The following is a 24,038-nucleotide window of genomic DNA, read 5'->3' as shown; positions in this document are numbered from 1 at the left end:
AATAAATGGCAGTGTGGTGCTGGGCGTGACAGGCTTTTAAATGCTGTAAGGGTGCCATTAACATATAAGTAATAATACATTAGAGAAAACATGGTTATCATGAGATGATGAATAATTCTCAGATGTTAAGGCATTAGGCTCAGCAGACTGCTTCTAATCCTATGGGACTGATTACTCCGTAGTAGCTGTATCCCCTGGAATCATCTTGTACAGTAGCTATTATAAAATATCTTAGCTGTTATTACTTAAAGAAGCTGTGTGGATGAGTGCTATCATCATTAAAAGATTGCAGGTATAAGCTTTTCAGACACTTGCTTGTCCTCCCGTCACCCCCTGCTAAGATCTTGCAGAGCCAAGCTGAATCCTGGCCTATGGTTAAAAATTAAACAAAAATCCTGTGTCAGGTATTCACGTTCATGTGTGGGGCAGAGCAAAGCTGTCACTTCAGATTCATAGTGCACAGTAACTGCGGGACTGGAGGATTTGGCAAGTTATCTATTTTAAATGTGAGGAAGAGTCTCCTGCCTTGGGGTTACCTTCCAGAGAAAAGAAGATAAGATTTTGTCAGAGGTAGGAATCTGAAGGAGCCAAGGCAGATGGGGTCGCACATGATAAGTCACCGGAACTGAGCAGTGTTTGCCTGAGGAGTCTGATCCCTGATCAAAAAATTAAGTGCTTTGCACTTACAGACAGCTTGCTTCCAAAGCGACACGTGGGAACAAAGGAAGTCTCAGCAGCTCCATTAATGAGTCTGAGTGATTATCGGGACTGATGGTTCAGTATCCCAGGCCCACACCACAGCTCCAGCACCTACTGTCCCTCACCCTGTTGAGAGCCTGGCCTCCCACCTTTGCTCCCTGGCTACCTGCAGCCTTGCCTGAAGCCACGGTGGTGGGCTTCCATAGCAGACCTTACCTTCTTTGCCATTGCCAGTGCGTGCCTCGCTCTCACCATACCTTTTTCATTTGGTTACTTCCCAGTGGGGTCTTCTGTTCGCTGCTGATGTGTGTGTCTGGGGCTCATTAGTAAATGTAAATTTTGCTGATCAGTAGAAAAGGTGCTCTGAGTGATCTTGGAGAATAATAGATCAGGGAGGAGCATGCTGTGCAGAACAGCTTGGGCCTCTGCTGCACCATTTGCTGCACTTCCCTCCATGGCTTATTTTTATTTAGGTGCAACAGTTAAAGGACCATAATAATGTATTTTCTAATACCTCTCTGTATGCCTCCTGCAGTATCTGAAACTGAAGTCCACTGCAAGTGTTGCAAACACTACATTCATCCTGAAGTTACTTGAAGAGGGGAGAGTTGCTTACACTATTTGAATCGGCCCAGCCGTACCGATACCGTTCCACAAACAGTTGCATTTGAGTGTTTGATGAATGTTATTCATACAAATGTGACTGAGCTCTGAGTCAGACATGGTGTAGGCAGCCTGTGTGCAAAGTTTCCTTCACAGCTCTGCCAATGCATCTTAATCCTGATTTTTAGCAATTCCTTGTGCTATTTCAGTCTTGGACCTCCTCCCCGCTGTGGTCATCACCAGGCACATGAACAGATGCATACGCGTGCACAGCTCTGACAGCATGCCTCCCTTCTTGTGCCACATTTTTATTCCAGCCCGGCATCCAAACTGATCTGCCAACATAACTCGGATCTGATCTGCAGCACAGCTTATCGCTGGTCATAAATCACTCTGCTGACATCCAGGTCTGCAGTACTGTGGCAGAGGACACAGCGTAAGTTAATGTGGAGAGGAAAAGGGGATATAACCTGGTCTTATTAGCCTAAATTACCTTAAATGTACACATATCTCTTAAAGTTGTTACAGGATTATAATCACGAATGACAGGGCACTGTAATTCTGATAAGAGATGTCCAGGAAAAATGCAATGCTAAAATTTATGCTGATAATAAAATGGAGCAACGTAGCACTCCTCGAATGGTGTACTCGCGTGTTTGTGCTGTTATTTATGATCAGTGGCTGTAGCACTGAAAATGGATAAGGGTAATATACTGACCGATTACAGGGAAAACAGTGCCAAGGAAGGAGAAGGTGCTGTTGAACTCTACAGAGTAAATTAGGTGTGATTTTTGTCTTGTGCTGTTCTGAAACTTTGAAAAATCCCTGTTTGTGTTCTCATGGGTCAGTTGCTGTAACTGTAGGGCAAGAGGAACCCTGGTAGACCCAGCTGGCTTTCACCTGCCAGCGAAAGCATGGGCTGGTTTTAGGCTTTCCAGGTCTCACAGAAACATTGGGTAAAATTCCAGCAGAGAACGAGACCTTGATTTTTTCTTTGCTTTGCTCTGGTGTAGTCAATATTGCCAGTAGTAACAGGTCCAACGAACATGCTTTCTTAGGTCATTGCTGCTACAGGAAGATGAACTTTTTTAATTGTCAATATTTTTATGGAAATGTGTATTGCACTTAAAAGGTACTTTTTTAATTCTACAATTTTCCATTAGGCTTTTAAGTAGTTTAAATACATACTATTGTTAAATGGCCCATAGTTTGATAGCTTTTGATGTCTTGTTGTACATTTAAATAGTTTGAGGTCTCATTTAAAATAAGTACGCAGTTTTCAGATGCTGCTTTGAATGAGGAAATGCCTGTTATCTAGGTGTTGAATGAAACAGGAGTGTTCAGGGTAATATAATGCATATGCATATTTAATTGCTTCCTGTGCTCTCACTGTTGTAAATGAGTACTTAAAGTAAAAAAATCTGGTTTGAGTGGGAAGAAGCTGACAGGTATGGAGTAGCGGTGATGAAAGTAAAAACAAGGGGAAACCAAAGTGTAACAGGAAGAAAATACAGCATATTTTTCATCATCTGGGCTGTCAGGGAAGTGATGTGACCAGCACATTGCAGTATGGCTGTAATCAGTTACTTCTGAAAACAGTCGAAGACGCTGCAACTCTGCCAGACCTTTGCCAAAGGTGGTACGTTCATCCCACTGTGGGCTAAGGAAATACGCAGCTAAAGAAAACGAGCAAATCCTCTGAAATGGGGTCTAAGCGAAATGCTTGAGTTTTGCTAGTGCAGGCTTTTTGATGAACTGGACAGATGATCTCTCAACTAAAGACTTTTACTCAAAATTGCTGAAGTTGAGTAGCTCAAAGGAAGTTCAAGAGTCTGGAGGCTCAGGCCTCAGGGGGCTGAGGCACTGAGAGCAGCGAGACATTTGTTTTTCCAATCACTGTGCAGAAGGCATGTGCCGTATGTGAGACAAGAAGATCCTAGAAATGTGCCATGATTTGGGGTTTTGTGAGCCTACTCTCAGCTGGTGGGCTTTCTCCTGAGGGAGAAGAGAGGTGAAGGGTCTCACACTGCAGACACACTTGCCCTACTTTGATCTACCCAGCCTTCTGAGGCTTTTGAGTTACTACGTTTGGTGTTTATGCCACTTAGGAACTAAAGTTAGCTTACTCCCATGACTCACTGCTTACAGGCTGGTGTTTCCAAAGTCACCTGCACAGTGAGAGACATACTAAGAGCGATACCTGTTACAGTCTGATTGCAAGTGGTTAATAGCTTGAAAAGAAGAGAGCTAAGGGTTTAGCTGGTAAACTGGTACCCTCCTCAGAAGCACTTATCAGTGCATTGCTGGAGGTCAGATCTAGAGGAGGAACAGAAGATATGTAAACAAAAATGCCTGTGTTTGCAAGCATTCACTGCAGGCTATGACAAGGTGAGGGTGCTAGGGATGAGCTTGAGGGGAACCTCGCTAGAGTGGCTTCAGTTATTACTACTCTGAATGTTAGCCTCTGTACAAGAGACAGGAAAGAATATGTGCTCTAAGCCTCAGCTGCACCCCTTCGCAGAACAGCATAATACCTTAAACCTATTCTGAAATGGAGTTTGCACTAAGACATCAGAGTGTGAACTGCAGTGTAAGTATAATTTGCTTCTGCAGACTGCTTGCTGGGTGGAATTTGCAACTCCTATCACACACACAGCTGGGGCCACTAATACCCTAAGCTGCTGCAGCAGTTCATTCAGCAAGTGTGAGTTGAAGCACCCTGTGTGTACAACAGGCACCCTGTATAATGCTCCTGTGAACTTGCAATCCCTGAAGCATGACATTGTGGCCATTGGCATTTCTGAAGGGAGTTATGACTACTAGAAACTACAAGCATGATTTCAAGAGCTGTGCGAGAGTAACTGTGGTAGCAACCTTACACTATCTGTGAACGTGCCCCTCTGCTCAGGGGAGATCAGGAGCTTGGAAATACTGAGCTGCTGCTTGGTGTGGCAGGATGGAGACAGGGCAAGGAAATGCAACAGTTTTCCCTTTGAGGCAGGGCATTATGCTTAGGGCAACCTCCCTCTTTCAGCTGGGACGTTTCTCGCATGAGAAATGCCATTTCTTCATTCCTTGGAAGAGCCTGTCAAAGGAGCTGTGGAGAGCGAAGTCCTCCTCCAGAGAGAAAAGAGTTGCACAGAGGGCTGGGCTGGATGCCCTGCAAGAAGCTGCTGCAGTGGTAGTATCGGCCCTTGGTGTACTCCAGGTTTCCTTACTGTTTCTGTTTCCAGAGTGCCCTTGTGAAAGCCTGATGGCGTGTGCAGCTGCACCTCGTGACCTCCCAAGTAAGAGCATGTGAAGAAGGTATTTAGTTTTCATTAGCTAGGATAGTTGCTACTAATTAAGCAATGTAAAAAGCCTTCAAGTTAGGTGCAAATTTGATTTTCCTTTTAAAGACTATAATGAAGGTGTGTTTCTAATTAAAGATACTTTGCTTGGCTAGGTGAGAGCCATTTTGCTTGCTATGTCTGTGCACGAAGCTGCATCTGTTTCCATTAGCTGTCCCACATGCACAGGTGAGTCTAACTCCATTCGTCCACATTAACACATGGAGCAGGTTTGAACAGGGCCAAAGAGGTGGCACAGCCTGTCCCTGGGTCCCCAGTTTGCCTGTGGCAGGAATCAGGGGCTGCCTTGCCCTTACCCAGAAACGTGTGTGCTCTTATTTTTGTGAAGAAGCTGGAAATGCTCACTGGCAAAAGTGACCAGTCTTGGGAAGCTGCTGGAGCGGTGGTGGCCTGTCCCCCTCCCTGAGGCCAGCTGGGGCAAGGGAGGAGTGGGGATCATGAGAGCCCAGGGCCTGCTCCAGCTTTTACTTGTTTATTCGAGTGATGTTTGGGCATTCAGTTTTAATTGTGTTAGTGAAGCACCTTTAAAATCCAAGAGAAGATGAGCAAGCAGTTCTTCTCTTCATCTCCAATTGCTGTCTGTGATTTGGAGCAAACAGCAGGTTAAATTCCCTGGCCTGTGTCTGAGTCAGTGGGGCTCTGTATCTTCTTGGGGTTTGCTTTTCCATGACTCCCCACCCAGCTGTGAAGGTCACTGACTATTTCTTACCTAGCTGGCAACAGGTTTGTAAGGCAATGCTCCCAAAATCTGGTTTTATGCTCATTTCTCATTCAGTTAATTAGAGCAAAAATCCAAGGTTCATGTGAATTGCAATTAAAAATGTCCCTGGACTAAGTTGTGGACTACCAGTGCTAAAAGTATTAGCAGTTGCTTTTGTATTTATGGCTTGCTTAGGCCTTAGTGATGATAGACCCAATTCATAAATGTGATTTAGTGAAATACAAGCAGCAGAAATTTGTACGAAACGGCATCCTGTAACTTGTGTAGTCACAAGTTATTTTAAAAATTGTGCGGGCAGATAAAGCTGAAAAGACAGAACATCGACTCTTCCTAAATTTCTGTTTGTTTAAAAAGAGAAAAACATTTAAGTCACACATTTTTACAATTCCTTGACATCCTTACTGAGAAAAACTTGTAGAAGGGCTGCTACTGGTTTAAGAGACTAGACTGTGACCTGACCCTGTGCAAGAAAACGGAGCATGAGATTGATCCCTCAACAGCACGCTTTAAGAGGCAGTGTCTCCAAGTCCAGATGCTGCTTGGACAGCCCCGTTTGCCCTGCTTTGGAGGGCAAAGCAGGGCACGGGAGAGGGCTGGCAGAGGAGCTGTGGCTCTATCCCCACTTGACCTCAGCCACCAAGGCTCGTTGGCTGAATGAACTGTGGGGAAAGGGAGGGATTTCTCATTTTGCTCTCCACAGGAGGAAATTCTGATAAACAATTAGCAGGTAAAGCAACAACAACAAGGACAGGAATACAGGTATCGGAAGCTTTTCTCAGAGGCAAAGTGCAGGCTTTTAAAAATATTGGCCCAGATTTCTGTGAAGCAGGGTCTCTTCCAGCATTCCCCCCCTAGGCAGCACACTGCTCATCTCTGCCTATGTCTGCAGCCGCTGCCCAGGTGTCTTACTGGGACCTCAAAGGAGGTGAGAGAAGGATATTTTATGCTAGTTTAGTTTTCAGGAGCTGTTCAGAGGAACTGTTTAGAGGAACAAAACAGAAGACTCAATCTAAAAAGATAGGTTTTTCTTGTGGCTTTTTTGATATTTCCACTTAGGACAGAGCTATACAGCAACAAACCCCCGTTCATGCGTACATCACTAAGACTCATTTGTTTTGATCTGAGCAACTAGGGCACGCCAAGAGTTGCCTTTAGCATCATTCAGATGAAACAAATGCACCAGGTTACACATAGCATTTTTAAATGAGTGAAAGATCATTAAAATAGTTTTAAATAACACACGAGATCTGGGAAAGGCTGTAATAAAGAAAAAGCCAAAAGCAATTCAGGGTAATACTACTTATGGATAATTCATTTTTTTTTTTTTATTTCCATGTGCAGAGCGTATAGCAATAGTTGTTGGCTCAAAGACTTTCATCAGCCAAAGCTTAGCTGTTGGCAGTGGCAACCAGTCTAGTTCAGTGGTTTTGCATGAATGTGTCCCTGTCCCCTACTCGTCACAGATCCTTTAAACTGTTCTATTCAGCTGGGTAATACTCAACATACTGACAAACTATTAAGTAGATATTTAGAGTATGTTATCAATAAATTGATACGGAAGTGTTCTGCAGTTTGCTATATGCATAAGATCAACATATGGAGGAACACAGCTGGGAGGAGTGAACAAACTAACAACACAACTCCAGTGGTATGAGTTATTAAACTTTAATAGAAATGCTCATAAACTTTAATAAACTCGTCAATGAAAATGATCAGAAAATAATTATTTGCAGCTGTGAAAGTAAAAAGATATGGAAAAATCTGAGACTGTCATCATTAAGAGTTATTTTTTTAAATAATAAAGGAATAATTTATTAAAATATTTTATGGTATTTTATAAAGAAAAACTTCATGGCCAAATTCCTGTTGAAACTCCCATGAACATGAAAACCCACAGAGAATTAGAAAGAGAACCACTGAAAGACACTACATGATAACTGAGCAGTTTGATTTCTAAAAACAGGGAGGAGCCCTAGCTTCTACTGAAGTTATTTGGAGATGTCAAAAATTTAGTGTCACTTGTTCTTAAATCTGCCATATGAAATGATGGTGAGGAAAGGGGGGGCGGGGGGAGGTTTACACCTGTATTCATACTATGTGAATGGGTATTCTTATTTCAGTAGATATTTAGTAAAATTACAAACATGGATTCCTGCAGTGTTTGAAGTTTCTAGTACATTGTGCTTAACAACATGCCAACATTAATTAACTTGGTGGTACCTAGTGGTACTTACCTATCAAGAAGATAGTAGTACTTTTTTTTAATGATTGAGATATGAAACATTTATTGTTCTTGTTGAAAACAACATGACTTTTGCTATTGTCTGAAATTGAGGACAAGCTTCCTGTAAATTTCTTCACAGGTAACCAGATATGTTTTAAATAATGAACTCTAGACTGTTTGTTTTCCTGTTCAAGAATTTGCCCTCCCCTGCCCTTCCCCACCCCCTCACCCCCCCACCCCGATATGTTTAGAAGTAGTTGCCTTCCGACTTTGTGCACTATAACCAGGTAGAGTTTTTTCAATGTCCTGATTCACAACTAGTTGTGTTGGCATCTCAGAGAGGGCAGCATGCTCCAGTGCAGGGGCAAGAACAAATAGCCCTGAATTGGGATGAAGGCATGTAACGGGTGCTGGTGTTGAACTGGGTGAACTGTAGGACTGCTGAGACAGGAAAGGGAGGCCTGTTAGGTAGTTTGGTGAGCAACAGAAACACAGTTTTGCTCAGGTTTGCATCTCCGAGTTGACCGCAAGTTTTAGCGGGAGCTCTTCCCATATAGATGGGTCATACGTAAGGTCTCAGTTGTGTGTGGGTTGTCTCAAGGCAAATGGGTGTTGAGTGCTCACTGCAGCAATTCCCACAGCTGTGGCACTGACACGAAAGATTAATTTGGTCTTTCTCTAATATGTAATCACTTGTTTTTGTAGAACCTGTAGAATTGCAATTGTATCTGGTATCTCCCCTCCACACCAAATGTGGGCCAGTGGGTTCAAAAGTTGTGCAAACTGTGAGTTTCAGAGGGAGAATCAAATATATAGTCAGCAAGACTGAATAAGCTGAATTTTTGGAGCGCTCTCCCTCCTGTGCATGTGTGGTACCCCGCAGTGCTCTCCAAGCTTGGGACTGGGGAGTGACAAGTTCTTGGACTTTCAGAGGAGCAAATGCATGGTGGGGAGCAGGTTGACAAAGTAGATGAGGAGACTGAGGCGCTCAGAGATAAAGATGCAGAAAGGCGGGAAGTAACCTTCCCTGAAGCCCAGGGAACAGACGAGGAGGAGCTGCACGTGCTGAAGTAAGAGGATCCAAACTACTCTCTTGGTACATCTGGAAGCAAAGGCAAAATGCTTATGGCCAGTCACTGGTTGCTGGCAACAGGGTAGTGGGAAGGACAGAAATCTAGAGAGGATAGGAAACAGCAAATATCAGGAGAATGAGCATTAAACCCTCAGGATGACTTGAACTTCAGAGGCTGACAGTACTGTGATTGTGTGCTACAAAACTTTGCACTCAGGTATGTTTTAAGTGTGCTAGTTCTTAATCCCAGGAAAACCAAAAAGGCTGTTGCTGACTCCATGGAGAGATGCATCAGGATGCAGGATAGCAACAGAAATGACCAGACGAATGATATGTGGAAGCTGGTGGTGAATCTTTTGTCTGAAGATGGACTATGAGCAACAGAGAATAGAGACCTATGGATTGTTTGGCTTTTGGAAAGCTTTTGCAGTGTTAGCTGCCTGATCTGCAAACCTATTAGAAGCCTATATATCAGGAGTCAAACTCTGATAACAGTGTCAAATGTGAGAATGCAGTCAGACCTCCCTGCATATGAACTCGAGTCCTGAATGTGAAAGGAGAAGAATTCGTGTTGAATTTCTGGTAGAGACTGTCCCATCTCTTTGCAAGCATGTTGGAGAACTGCTCGAATCTGGGACGCAGCCTAGAGTAATCCCCTTCCAGCAGCTCATTTATGTACTGGAAGACACCGGTAAATACAGGGTGGCCATGCTCACAGAAATGGCCTTGAACGCTCTCGAGAACAACAGCTTTGAAATCACCGTGCAGTTCCCTTCTTCCTTGTGGCTGTTCAGTCATGTATTATTGACGGCCTTCCACCATCCTCCCTCGCCCTGCTCCTGCAGAGCCCTTGTGCACCGCTGAGCTGAAGCAGGTGCAGAGACCAGCGTGGAGCCCGAGCTGCTGATCTCCAGGCTGTCAGGTCTTGTTTCTTTTCATGCATACTTCCTAGCACTAATAGGGACCACTTGATACTGGCACAGAAACTGAAGAGGACTTGTAGAGAATCTTTTTTTTTTTCTTCTTTATCCAGTTACTCAGTCGTCACTCATTTTCTTTTTAATGTCTTGCTGGTCGGCTGGGTAAGAAATGCAGAGCTGTGTCTTGCTGAGTTGACTGCAGGTATAAGGGTTTTCCAACACCCTGTTTAAGTAACAGATTTATGCAGTCTTGTGTTTCCTGCCTTTGCACTTCAGACAATTGGCATCGTGAGACATGTTAGATGGGGGTTAACTGTCTAATTCCTGTTGATTTTTCACTGGTGTTGGGGGGGAGGGGTTGATGAAGTTGTTAGCATTAAGTACCAAATCCTGCTCACTCCCTTTTGTTTGACTTAAGGTAAAATAAGTAGAGAAGAATCTGTCAGTACTACTTATTTCAGAGGTTTCTTAAGTTTCTCATTTAGTCATATTTATATAGGACGTAAAATGCCACTTTTTAAAGGAATGCTCTGTATTAAAAATTGTAAAGAGAAGTTTACTGTATACCCTTTGCATTTAATCATGGTTGTAGAAATGTGAATAGACACAGCATTCAAACATGGTTTGAGTCTAAAAAAATTTCAGTTCACTCACATTCATATTTGAAGTTGTTTGATTTTTTTTTTACAGTGTGCACATGCATGTATTTTTCATTAGCCAAGCGTGTTCACAGAGGTGAGAATTATGTGCATCTGTCTTTAGAGAAGTTTTTTATTTCAAGTAAGTATTCTTAGATTTATGCAAGTTGCAGTATTCATGCATTAATAGAAGGATCCACATTTGGTCTTTCCATGTCTTACAGAAAAAGTGACATTGCGTCAAAGCAAGAAACCGCTCTTAGATTGCAGAAAGCAAGTAGCAAAAGAAGAGAGTTACTGAATTGCTCTGAATAGTTACTGAAGCTTACTGCAAAGCTTGTTACTCAAACTACCTGAAAAATACAAATAAATTTTTAGGTTCAGGAGCTGGTCACAATGAAAAATGTTCATCAAAGCTAGGTTTTAGCTTAAACATGTTTATCTGCTCTCTGCTAGCAGATTAAAAACCAAAGCCCCCCAGGAGTTTATCATTAGGATATTTTAACAGCAAACATCTAATTGTGGTGTTCAACTAATGTAAGGGACAAACACTAAGGCAAGTTTTTTATTATCTGTGCCAATCTCCTCTGCCAATAGACAAAGACTATTATGTCTAATAAGACTATTACATCATAAGCTTCCCAAACCTAATAAACAGTCAGAGTTTGTATGGCAACACAGAGCTGAGAGCCCAGACATTCCTTTCTCTCTGCCGCAGTTGTGGACACAGGCAGCCTGAGACTCCTTTCTTGCCTTGTAACTGATGGTCAAGTGCCTGCACCTTTGGTTCTGCAGAAACATTTTATCTACCATTTACTGTCATAGCACCATCTTCAACCTGAGTATTAGCAATCCAGGAGGAAGCAATCATCCACTGCAGCACTGGTGTGAGCTACCACATTTGGCTTTCGGTCTGAAAGGGCTTTATGGTTACCGTGCTCTTCTCCTTCCCTAGGAAGGGTTTCAGATCGAAGGTTGCTGAGCCACTTGTCTGGTTCTGATGTGCAGAACGATGAAGACGCTAAGACTTACATGTGGCACCATATTTCAATGCATATAGTACTTACCCCTTTAGAGTTGCATGTGCTCAAGTCTTCAGACAACCTGCGCAAATGAGAGGGGGAGGCAGTGGGGGCTCAGGGGCAGGAACTGGCAGCTGGATGCAGGAGCAAGCCAGAGTGGATGAGGGGCACAAGAGGCTGCCGAGGAGGGAGGAACATGAAGGAGAAGATGCTCTGGAGTAAGTTTTTTGGGTTGTTTTGTTGTTGTTTTTATTTTCTTACTATGTGAGTAAAAAAAACCCCACTGCTGCAGAGCTACATAGTTTTATTTTAGGGTAGAATTTATGGGTAAAAGTATATTATTCTTTGTGAGACGAGGAAGCTCTAAGGAAATTTCTTTTTGTGCGAGGTTTGTTCTTACCAACAAGAATTACTATTGTACTTTTGTTTCTGTCCATTTATAGATAGACTTATAGCTATATTGCTACAAAAGGTTAGCCCACTGAAAGATGAGTTGCTGGAAAGTGTGTTAGATACCTTTTAATTCTGTTTTAGAGATAGTTATGTTCTTTGCAGTCGGATGGAGAAGAAACTTAGGAGATAATTTCTTAGAAGAAAAAAAATTAGAGAACAGGGAGACTTTGAATCTGCCTCAATAGTGAATATTTCAATACTTCAGTGACTTTAATAATGACCTTAGCTGGTAAGAAGATGATTTTATAGCAACGTGAAAACCCCTTATACTCTTGTTAATAATTTACCATTGAGTACTAGTCTGAGCACTAGTAAGATTAAACAGCATAGAGGTACAAGTCAGGCCTGCTAATATGTAACTCCTTTGTATCTAAAAGTCAAAGTCATATCACTGAGGGTCGTGTGTTTATAAAAAGTTGGAACAGGAATACAGTTTAAAACATCATAAAACAGTGATCCCAGTGTACTTGTAAAACCATAAAATGTATTTCCCATCTGTGTGTAGAGTTGCTTTTGTTCCGTCTTGGAATGAGGAAGGTAAATCATTTTAATGTGGTCTGTGATTTATATTGTAACTTGTGCGCTTAAAACTCATGTTGTTTGTGTGCTGCTTAGTATGTTACTCTTTCAGTACATTAGATAGATATGACCTATGACCAAATACCCCATCTGTCTCTCAGCTGACATCTGACAATTAAAAAAATGCATTCTTGCAACATAGTTGTATATTTAACAATTCCATCTTTCAGCATGAAGCAGTTAAAAATGTTGTGGAAAAGATGTTTGGCTACCCGTTCTGGTAGACTTACACAACTGAGATGTATAGGTATGTAACTTTTTTTAATATCAAACAAAATTCTACAAGGAAAAGTATACTAGTGCGGAAACCATTGCTGTGGAAAGTAAGGTAGAGTGGAAGTCAAGACCATGTTGTACAACCAGTTGTTTATGTGTAATAAGATTTTAATATGTTTATGATGTTATTACCTGTGCTAGATGTTCTCCTTCCACACAACAAAAACATAATTAATTGAATATGAAATCCATGAGAAAAAATTACCTGTGTCATGCAAAAGGATTATTTACTGTTTGTTTTGGAGCTAATACTTTCTGCATTTGAAAGAAAAAAAAAAAGTAAAACTGTATATAGATACAAATATCACATGACAGTGATACAAAAAAGGGTGAGAGTAGTTATTTCATGCTCTGGAGGTAGCTCGCTTGCTCTCATTTGGTATGTTCACATGTTGAAACAGCCACTGAGCTGTAGCCACAGGATGAAGTGTCTGCTCCTTTTATTCTGTTCTGTCCTTTCTCAGTGAATAAAACAGCAAGTTAGCATCACGGGGCCAGAGACAGGCTTTTGTGTTGTCTGCTGGCAGGAGAGGCAGGCGAGAGGCCCTTGTGTTCTTGCTGGGTAATTCTGCATTGTGAGCGGTGTCTTTGGTTGTCTCTTACGCGGGCCCCTGTAGAGAATATAGCAGTAAGCTACCAAGAGTAAACAATATCTTTCTTTGTAGGATTTCTAACTTTCATTCTACAGGTAACTCCCCCCCCCCCCCCCCCCCCCCGAATTAAGAAAAATACTGATTAGGTGTCAAGACACAAAAGTCTAAAATTGGTGTCTCCGGCAGGGTTCGCAGAAGCTGTAGCCATTTCTGCTCAACCAAAGCGCACTTGTGTTCTGCGGAGCTGGCACCTCTGACTCTTTTAGGAAAGGTTTCAATGTATATTACAAAATAGAGGGTTAGAAGGAACAGCAGAGCCCCAGTCAGGCATTAGACACGTCAAATGCCAGAGTTGAATCAAACAGCAGTTTGATGCTGAGATTTGAAAGACAAGCAGACATGACATCACTCTTACTAACTTCCACAAGTTTACTGCAAGTGATGTATTCCTTAATTGATTATTAGCAGATGAAGGAAAACTTTGGGGGAAAAAGAATCTGACATTTCTTTTTGTATGAACAAGGAAAATTATTCTTTTTCCAAAGTGTTGTTATAAACTGTTTTAAGTATTCCTCCCAGTAAATTGACAATATCATTGCTACCAAAGGACACAGCTAACAGTAGTAGAACCACTAAATAAATCATAAAATCGGTGTTGAAGTAAATAACTTCACCCATGGTGAGGATCATAATTGAGTCGCAGCAGAACTTGTAACTACTGTTTGATTTGCAACATTGGCTTTGCCAAAGGGAAAGCACCAGTCTTAGAATAATAAATAGTAGTTGCAGTGCATGGAAATGTTAATGAATCCAGTAATGATGATCATGTTATGAGAATCATATGTGCATTTTTAATTTATGCCTTCCATTTAGCAATCTGTGAGGTTTGGATTTGGGTTTTTTAATTCTAGCAATAGCTGCTATCAAAGTCAAGGGCCAAACCAATTGAGTGGCTCAGTTGAAGACGCTCTGGGACTCCTATGTTATGCAAACTGGCCTATCAGCATAACTTAGCATATTTGAATAAATTAATTCCTAAATTAAGATAACTTCGGTCAGACAGTATCAGATCCGGTTTGATTAATGCTCAGATTTATTTTAAATTTTCTCCAATACTTTTCATTTTACTGCTGCTCACTAATGTATCAGAGAGTGAAGTAGAGCACTTGAAAAATGATTTTTCAATAATTGCTAAATGCCCGAACCTTATCACCTCACTAAAAAAATGGCATCTGTACTTTGCAGAGTGTTTAGATATTGTGTGGGTGGACAGACCAGCCCTGCCCGTCACTGCCTTTTGTCTGGAACTCTCTCCCAGCGCTAGAACAGAAAGTCTTGCAGTGCTAAACACTTCAGTGTTGTCTCTTCATGGACTAAACCAAGATCTTCAGTTTCCAACACTGGTAATCTTGTACATTTTTGTGATCATATTTTTGATATATGTACTTAAAAGGCATTAAAAAGCAATATGGAGAAAAGACGTAGTTCATAGAGGTATGAAAAAAAAAATATCCAAATCTACATTCTTTCACTCTCCAACAAACAAATCTTCACAAAGCCTCTCTCTTGCCTCTGTTCTGAAATTCAAATGAAAATAACATTTCCTTTTGCAGCGGTACCTTTAAATCCTAGGTGGAAGATTTGAGGGTTTTTTCTGTGTTTGCCTTTATAATTTTTTTAAGTAATTTTTTAGTTTTATGTATATTAGAAAAAAAAAATTGCAAGGCGACACTATCATGTAGAAAGGGAGAGAAACAAACAACCTTTTGATGGTGGTGAATAGGGTTTCCTCTTTTTCCTTTAATTTATAAACTGCTCTGCTTTGCATCTACTTCACAGCATTTGGGGGTGAGGGGGTGTATCTAATCTTTATTGTGGTATGGCACTTTGCAGTGCAAAGAGTTAAATGATGCATGAAATGACCTGTCACACTGCATTATGTGCCACAGTATTATATACACAGAGGAACGCTTAAAAAAAAAAAAGGGGGCAGAAAAAACAATTCCTGAAGCCCCACTTTTTGTTGTTTTGAAGGGAAACATTTGGTGCGTGTATATATATTTCTGCATAATTTATTTTAGCTAAGCCACAGGAGCCTATCAACTATCAAAATAGAAAGAAGGGATATGCTGGGTAGTTTCCCTCATGAATTCATTAGGGAAGGCAACGGTGGAGATTTGGTGCCTGTGATACAGCTTTCCTGCAGGGAACAACAAAACCAAACTTTTGCATCTCATACTGGAAATAGCTTATGAACTATTTTCTGAATGGCTCCAAGTAGCATCGTTACTGTGGGAGAAGTCAGGAATGTGTTTATGAAGCTTTGCAAAATGAATAGAAAACGATGGTACACTGCATTTCTTATTAAATCATAATATTCTCAAGTTCGTACTACGTAGTTTCATCTGATTTTGCCTGCAGTTAATAGTGCTTTGTTGAAGCTCAGACTGAAACAAGAAGTCTGCAGTGTAAAAGCCTTGTCTCATGATTCATGTGTCCTTCTTACTACAAATACCTTTTTGCCCTTTCACAAGGGTATGGACAGAAATCTTCCCTCAGGCACGGGGCCTAAATCCAAGTGCAAACTTAGGCCTTACAGTTTTAAACAGAAAATAGTCACTTCGAATGGGAGTTACGTTCTTCCCATTTTTCGTCCTCTGTATCCAGAATATGGTAAAGAATGCAGCATATATATGTATATACACACTCCCCCCCCCCCCCGCAACTGCAGAGTTTGCTCCCTGTTAAAGATCTGCTAGCGGGGTAGAAAATCTGCTTTGCTTTAAAAAAAAGTGAGAACTGGAGAACAGCACAGTCTTCTGAGTGTTTGAGGTGATACAATGGCATTCCCTGCTTATCATTACTCAGATTTTTAAAGACAGCAGTAGCAATGCCAAAACCCTGATCAGGCATCCACCAACTCCATCCCCACTTCTTACCTGCTTAATATTTATGTCCGTGTATTTCATTTCAATAAATAATATATTTAATGAAATACTTCAGATTAATTATTTAGCAGTTGCTGCATTTTGTAGCGAGGGGGAAAATGTCACTCATGAGGAACAACTTGTCTTTTTATACCTGCTCAACATTGTTTAAAATAAATTAATTTTCTGCTAGATCAAGGAATGGCCCATCCTTGGGAAGGCTCATTTTCACATGCCAGTGGCGCTGTGAAGGAGATGGCTGGATAGTCCTTTCCTCCCCAGCCTCCCATTGAAGGCAGGCTGTGTGGGCGGTGGCAGGTCTGTGTTTCTAGCTCCAGGGAAGGATGATGAGCCTTGAGAATATTGTCCAATTCCCAGCTTTGGGAAGGGGCAAATGAGAGTCTGCTTGGGTTTGTGGATTTGGTTTGAAGTGGTTTGGGTGCAGTTCATAACCAGCTCTTCATTTTTATCAAGATTTGGGGAGCTGCAGGTTCCTGTGGGGGAACAGATTGGTGACCCACTGAAGTCCGGCATTTTTCTATCTGGAAGTGCCTTATATTTGATGTGCCAGAGGAAAGTGAACTTTGTCTGCAAGTACTGTGTTTATCAAACTGCGATTCAGCATCACGGGGGAGAGAGGTGCTGTTTTCTAACGCCAGGTCATGCATAGACGGCCACAGGCGGGGATTATTTATTATTTCATGTAATTGAGTGTAATACTAAAACTCTTACATGCTACTTCTAATCAGGCTTGAAAAACTAGCCTCAAATCATGTTACAAATTGGAGACTAAGCCCAGTGTTGCTGGAAGATTTAAGATTCATGGAGCTTTCTCAGTTGTTTCAGCACAAAAACAGGTTCCAGCATAATTTTGTCTTGCATGAGAATGATTAGTTGATGGCCAGAACCGAAGTGACCAGGGTCAGGGTGTGTGAGCTAACCCGCAAAAGAAGCCCTCGTAAAATCAAAGCTGTTGAACTAAACTCTTACTTTTGGCACTTGCCAATTCAAGAAGCTTGTGCAGTGTTACTTTAGATGGCAGCTGGGTCACAGCTTTACTTCTGGGCATTCCTAAGGTTGGGTTAACGGGCTTCACCCTGTTGCCCTGCCTGCAGTGGGAGCGGCAAGGGGCCCAAATGTGCATGCCCGCGTGGGAGCGGGCACACAAAGGAGCTCTGCGGCATCATGTATGGCGTTTGCTCCTTCTACAATAGTCCCTTTGCGGGCTGTGGTAGGCATGTCTGCTCCATGCCTTCTCATTCATCACTGTATGAGCAATCTGGAGACCTGCGTAGTTTTACATTCGGTGCAGCGACGCAACAGAAAAGAAAATCTCTACTGTTTCCATGGCAACTTGTGCGTCGGACCCTGGCTGGAGCAAGGCAGCAGGATGCTGTCAGTCCCTGCAGTTGGTGACTTCAATACAAGCTCGTCAAAAGAAAGCATGTGCTTTCGTGCTCCCCCCAAGCCCCTCTTGGTTATTCACATAAGGGGACTGTGGTGAATATATTACTATAAGTGCAGCTCTAGATTTCCTGTTCTAACTTCATTCCTTCATATTCAACCCATGCTGCTCCTTTGTTTTGATTCAGTCTTCTATCTGCAGATAGTTACTGCAGAGCACTTCAGGATTATCCATTTAAATCTTGCTGAGGATGGCGTGGTCAGAAGCAGCTAGTACTAGGTGACTGGTGACCTGTGTAAAATGGTCTGGGAGGCTCAGTGCTGTCCCTAGCTGACAAGATACCAGCAGCCCAGATGCTGTCAGCACCAGTGGCTGCCTTAGCAGCATTGTTTAGGGGACAGAGGGACTGAACTTCTTCCTTTTTCCCCAAAGTGGTTCCACCAATTCAGATTGCACACTGAGAAACAATTTGTAGATTATTCCACGCCACAGTTTTCCTGGCTGAAACAATCTGTGTATCTGTGCATAGGTTTGTGTATGTGTTTGCATCGTTCGTAAGTCACACAAAAGCCACCTCTATTCAGTACATACTGCGTGGCAGTAATGGTATAATTTCTTTCACCAAAATGTGACTTGCATCACACCTCAGTGATAATTCTATGGCCATTTGGTTTCCACTGGAGTGCTTTATTTAAAATTCACATCATCTTCACTGGATATTTATGATACTTTCCTACAGCCATAAAAAGCTTAACACTTCTGCTTATGGAGCAAAGTAAATATTTGGTCTAATTTGCAGCTAACCTGAGAAGGTTTCTAATTAGAGCGGCCATGCTCTAAATGATGTAAGATCTCTCAAGCTGATTACATGCATATATGTGACATCTTTACCATAACTGTAGAAAGCATGGGGAAAAAAAATGCACCACTCTGTTCACAAGAAACTTCTGTTATGCTGTAAAATGCAACAGAGTCCCAAGCATTTGCTACTGTAATTACAGTTGCACAATCAGTAAATAAGAGTTCACTTTTAGTATTCTACACAGCTTTCTAACATGCCAAAATAGCCTCCTCTTTTAGGCAATTACAGCTCATGTAGAATTTGAGCTCATCGGGATTTGTCTGTCAAAATGTTTTTAATGAAAAATTGAGTTTGCATAACACTGACACATTGATGTCTTTTGCTTCTAACTGTTGACACTGGGCTAAAAAGCTTGATTTTGGGTAGGGAGAAAATTGCATTAGTTCAGCTCATTTGGAGAATCTCTGCTTGCTGAATTAGTTTGCTAAGCTTTGTTTTTCTGCTGAATATTAAATCTTATTTTCCAACTGTGCGTATACTGCCTGAAGGGAATAGCTTCAGCTCCCATTTTCCGTGACTACATTTTCTTATAATGCAGCCCAGGCCCGAGCCAGGGGTACCGTGCAGAGCTGATACCATAGGCTGTGTTAGGGGAGGCATGGTCTGATCAAAAAAGCTGCTGCCTGGTACTCCGCAGACTGTGGTGTTGCACCTCAGCAGCTGAATAAGAAGCGTCACAATTTTTCCCTAAGCATCATTTTGGTTAATTCAATTGATGTGGTGAAACCTGTCCCTCCATGTGATGACTTGCTGAGTTAGATACTCACTTTGTGAAGCTCTAGCTAGATTAGCAGCAGTATACAAATAATCACGACGAGTGCCTTGGTAGCTGTTCCTTCACTGGTACCCTCCTATTCACGATAGAGAAATATAAATGCTAATAATGTCACCTTGAAACTGGTAACATGCTTTAGCTCTGTTTCACCGTCCCAATAAACATCTGAAGAACATACTTGTTATTTTCTTTCTTCCCTGAAACACACTCAAGCGTGAGGGAGCTATGTGGTATACTCTGCCTTTATCTGAAATAAGCTCTGAAATTTAAAAAGAAGCAGAGATAAAAGCTCCATCGGGAAGAGGACAAGTTCCATCGGTGCCCCTGCCTTCAGCCGTTGTCAGAAGTTAGTCACGTGGGAAGCAGCCAAATGGCCCTGCCAGCTGACGCGTCGGTGCTCTGCTGCGCTTTGGTTTTGTTGCCGTTGTTGGGATTGTGGAAGGTTGTCAGAGATGGGGAGTGTACCTTTCGTAGTCGTGTAGCATCTGCTATCCCAGGCACTCCAAGTCCTTCTCTGACATCTTTTGAATTAAGTTTCACTGCCCCTGTGTGATTCAGTATTATCTCCGTTATACAGGAGGGGAGACTTGGACAGAGACAGATGAAGCCGTTTGCTGAAGGTCACACAGCAATTCTCTGGCGGTGCTGCTCCGCTGCTTTCCAGCGCTGTCTCAGAGGCAAGGTTGTCCTTTCTCCCTCGAGGGTGCCGAAGGGAGGTGTGTCAGCCCTTCCCCCCACCCCCCCCACCCCCAGCCTCCCCTTCCTGTGTTTGAGCAGAGTGAAATTGTCTGGGCTGGTGAAGCAAGTTGGCTTCAGACATCTTGTCAAATTAACTTTCCTTGTCTGTGCGTGCGTGGGGCTGCATGGCAGGAGTCAGCAGGTGCAGAAGGCACAGGCATGCTGGTAGTGTCAGAGAGCTAGTCAGAGGTGGTTATGGGACCCGTAGGGGTTGGCAACGTGAGAAACAGTCTATTTTAAACTTAAATTTCAGTCAAGAGTAAAAGATCAAATGTATTTATAATTGTTGCCATCATGCTAGCTGACAACAGACTGATCCTTTCCTCCAACTATCATCCAGCTCCACCAATATTCATGAGAGCTCTCATCTGCCAGGGCGAAGAGGATTTGGCATTGCACAGAGCTGTCTATCCAACCCTATACGTTTAATGTTGGTGCTGATGAGCGATGCTCAGAGACTCTCCAGCCACAGGTTAGCTGGTGACAGGAATCCCCAAGAGTAGGGTACCTGCTGTGAGTAATCAGACAGGAACCTGGTGCGTACCGAAATACTCAGAAATAGGCGGCAGGACCTTTCCTGCAGGGTCTGAGGGAGTATGTGCAGCTAACTCGGAGGCTAGAATATGAAAAGGGCACTGTTTCCCTCACTAGCTCACAGAAATGGGTTGGCAAAATGGGACCGTGGTAGCCTTTGACATCATTACGTGGTAGTCACTCGGTTGCAATTAAACACGTTCAGCCGGGTAGCTCCAGTAAACTGTTGTTGGTGTCCAGGCATGGGGTCGTGGGAGCTGTTAGCTTTTCTTTTTCGTGTGTTACTTGCCCTTCCTTCAGCGTGTCGCCTCCAAGGTCAGCCTTGACTGTGAGCGGGGTGCTTCCAGGGCTCAGCCAGGCTGTCCACGCTAATGTGCTGCGGTCTGGGTGCCTGCTTTATTTTGGTGCTGGGAGAAGGAGAACGTACTGCAAAGTCGAGAGTCGTTTTCCACCTTATAATGGTAACACTAGGAATGTTGTGTGGCACTGACCCAAAGTTGCCAGGCTGTGATGACTTATTTTTTATAACACATCAACAAATGTAATACGTTATTTTCCCCTGCCTCAGAAAAGGGAATTCTCATCTCCCAGTGATAGACAACTCAGGTCTGACAGAAATTCAAGGTCTTCTACTTCATGCCTTCACCCTTCTTAGACCAGCAAAAGTGCTGATTGTGGAAAAGAAGAAGGTCTAATTCCACAGCATTCTCCTAGATGAGCTGGCGGCTCACGGCTTAGACAGGTGGACTCTGCGCTGGGTAAAAAACTGGCTGGACGGCCGGGCCCAGAGAGTTGTGGTGAATGGAGTTACATCCAGTTGGTGGCCGGTCACGAGCGGTGTTCCCCAGCGCTCAGTTTTGGGGCTGGTCTTGTTCAATATCTTTATCACTGATCTGGAGGAGGGGATTGAGTGCACCCTCAGTAAGTTTGCAGATGACACCAAGTTGGGCAGCAGCGTTGATCTGCTTGAGGGTAGGAAAGCTCTGCAGAGAGACCTGGACAGGCTGGATCGATGGGCCCAGGCCAATTGTATGAGGTTCAACAAGGCCAAGTGCCGGGTCCTGCACTTCGGCCACAACAACCCCATGCAGCGCTACAGGCTTGGGGAAGAGTGGCTAGAAAGCTGCTTGTCGGAAAAGGACCTGGGGGTGCTGGTCGACAGCCGGCTGAACATGAGCCGGCAGTGTGCCCAGGCGGCCAAGAAGGCCAATGGCATCCTGGCCTGTATCAGAAATAGTGTGGCCAGCAGGAGTAGGGAAGTGATCGTGCCCCTGTACTCGGCACTGGTGAGGCCGCACCTCAAATACTGTGTTCAGTTTTGGGCCCCTCACTACAAGAAGGATGTCGAGGTGCTGGAGCGTGTCCAGAGAAAGGCAACGAGGCTGGTGAGGGGTCTGGAGAACAAGTCTTATGAGGAGCGGCTGAGGGCACTGGGGTTGTTTAGCCTGGAGAAAAGGAGGCTGAGGGGAGACCTCATCGCTCTCTACAACTACCTGAAAGGAGGTTGTAGCGAGGTGGGTGTCGGTCTCTTCTCCCAAGTAACAAGCGATAGGACGAGAGGAAACGGCCTCAAGTTGGGCCAGGGGAGGTTTAGATTGGACGTGAGGAAAAATGTCTTTACTGAAAGAGTGGTTAAACATTGGAACAGGCTGCCCAGGGAAGTGGTTGAGTCCCCATCCCTGGAGGTATTTAAAAGACGAGTAGATGAGGCACTTAAGGACATGGTTTAGTGGGTGGTGGTGTTGGGTCGATGGTTGGACTCGATGATCTTAGAGGTCTTTTCCAACCTCAATGATTCCATGATTCTATGATTCTAAGGAATACCAGCAAATCCCACACGTATTAAATCCCCAACACATTCTGTGAAACAGAGTATGTTGGTAAAGTCTCGTAAACTACCTTCTGTAGAGTCCCACCTCCACTAATAACGTGCTCCTGAAGCCAAAAGCTCTTTTCAATGCATTAGAAGTGGGGTAACATGAGATAAAATCATTCTGGACAAATGTAGGGAGCAGAGTTGTCAGCAACCAGTCAGGAGGAAAGGCAGATCTAGTTTGTTAGGCATACATTACAGCATGTAGCTAACAGTGACAGCAGATACATAAATTGCTCTGGCTTTCTCAGGGACATACTGATCCAGAATCCACTCAGAGGGAAGAGTAACAGTTTCCTTTACTGATGCAAAATCAGACCACATTGAAACGGCAGTGATCCCCATAATAGAAAAAAAACATTGCCTGTTCTTACCATGACTTTTGTTGGGCAGAAGTTAGTTCACCGAAGCTCGCTCATTTAGGAGTGATAAATATGAGGAACGCTTACTTTTTACTAGTTCCTGCCTTCTAGCCTGACGAAATGAACTATCCAAGGACTCTTATTCCCTGTCTGCCAGATAGGGAAACCTAAAGGATATTTAATAATGCAGAAACTGAAGGGAGAATCATTAGCAGTGAAGAGTCTAGGTAACTCTTAAGATGAAAAGCTTTGATGAAAGTGACCTTCACGCTTGATGTTCCCTCTTTGCTTTTCTCCACACATGAAGCTCTAATAATAACTTTTTGCCACTTTGCCACTGTATCACTTATTTCATGAAACATTTCCATAGCTACGTAGGAATTTGGATCCAGGCTGGTAATATCTGCAAACGTTGAATGGATGCAGAACACAAAGGCTGGTACAAAGGGTCAGATCTTCTTTGTAGTGGACTGAACAAAAACTTGACATAGGTTGCTAAATATAGTTTTTTAATATTTTATTTAAAACTTCATTTTATCCTTTCTTGAAGTTATAATTATCATCAGTGTTTCTTTGAGTAGGCTATGCTGTCCCCTTTGAGCAGTGCAGAAATTTGCTAGAGAGCACAAGGAAAGCATGTTGGGAATGGAAAGACTATGTACAACCAGAAGCTGTAACACTGCGGGCTCTCGGGCAGCAGTCTGCAAATGCTGGCATGCTGTAGGAGGATGACAGATGTAGTCATGTCTGGATCAGATGAGAGGACAGGGAAGGAAGGAGACGTGGCATCTGAGTAGAAAGGGAAGGAAGAAGAAACATCCAACGCTCAGAAATAAGGAGAGCAGAAAGTGCCAGTCGTCACGCTGGAAGACAAGAGGAAGAAGGAGCCTTTTGGGAAGGAGTTCTCTCTAGGGCAGTTTTGTTTATTTTGATTTAAAATTTCAGTAGGCTTTTGTAATTGTGACTGAAACCCAAATTAACGGCCCCATTTGAGACACCAGTGCCTGCTTGATTGCTTGAAATGGGGATAGCTTAGGTAAAAACAATATATTTTGCTTTCAAGATAGTTAAAGGTTTATTTTGCTTGAAATGGAACTTTTCTTGGGGTGGTAATGACATAAAGCATGTCTGGTGTTCCTTTAGCTTACAGTGAACAAAAGAATAAGAAGTTTATTTTCCTGCATCAAAACAATTATTTTCACTCATTTTTCATTCTGAACGTTTCATTGAAATAGAAAAAGAGAAAACAACAGTTTTACCAAAAATTATGCTTGTGGTTTTTAAAGCCCTTAAGTGTTCCTGGAGACATGGGACTCGCAAGACCTTCCAGAGTAGTTTCCTCCTAGTATGCATGGAAAAATCTCTTTCTGATGCCAGCTACAAGTGCACACGGATGAAGGCACATAACTAGT

General features: G+C 42.8%; 1 protein-coding gene across 5 annotated transcripts in view; it reads left to right on the top strand.

Moving 5' to 3' along the window:
* The window catches only part of RGS6 (regulator of G protein signaling 6), a 293,786-nt gene that overhangs the window by 160,733 nt on the left and 109,015 nt on the right, over window positions 1-24,038 (top strand). Inside the window, exon 1 of one of the 5 annotated variants that reach the window (XM_076344751.1) lies at window positions 14,537-14,553. The exons of the other annotated variants lie outside the window; for them this stretch is intronic. The gene's annotated coding sequence lies outside the window, so the exon portion shown is untranslated. Of the gene's footprint in view, window positions 1-14,536; window positions 14,554-24,038 lie in introns of those variants that run through there. 5 annotated transcript variants of the gene reach the window in all.

The sequence above is a fragment of the Aptenodytes patagonicus genome, chromosome 7, assembly GCF_965638725.1.
Source record: "Aptenodytes patagonicus chromosome 7, bAptPat1.pri.cur, whole genome shotgun sequence".
NCBI lineage: Eukaryota > Metazoa > Chordata > Aves > Sphenisciformes > Spheniscidae > Aptenodytes > Aptenodytes patagonicus.
The sequence above is the reverse complement of the archived record's forward strand: the minus strand, read 5'-3'. Positions and strand labels throughout refer to the sequence as shown.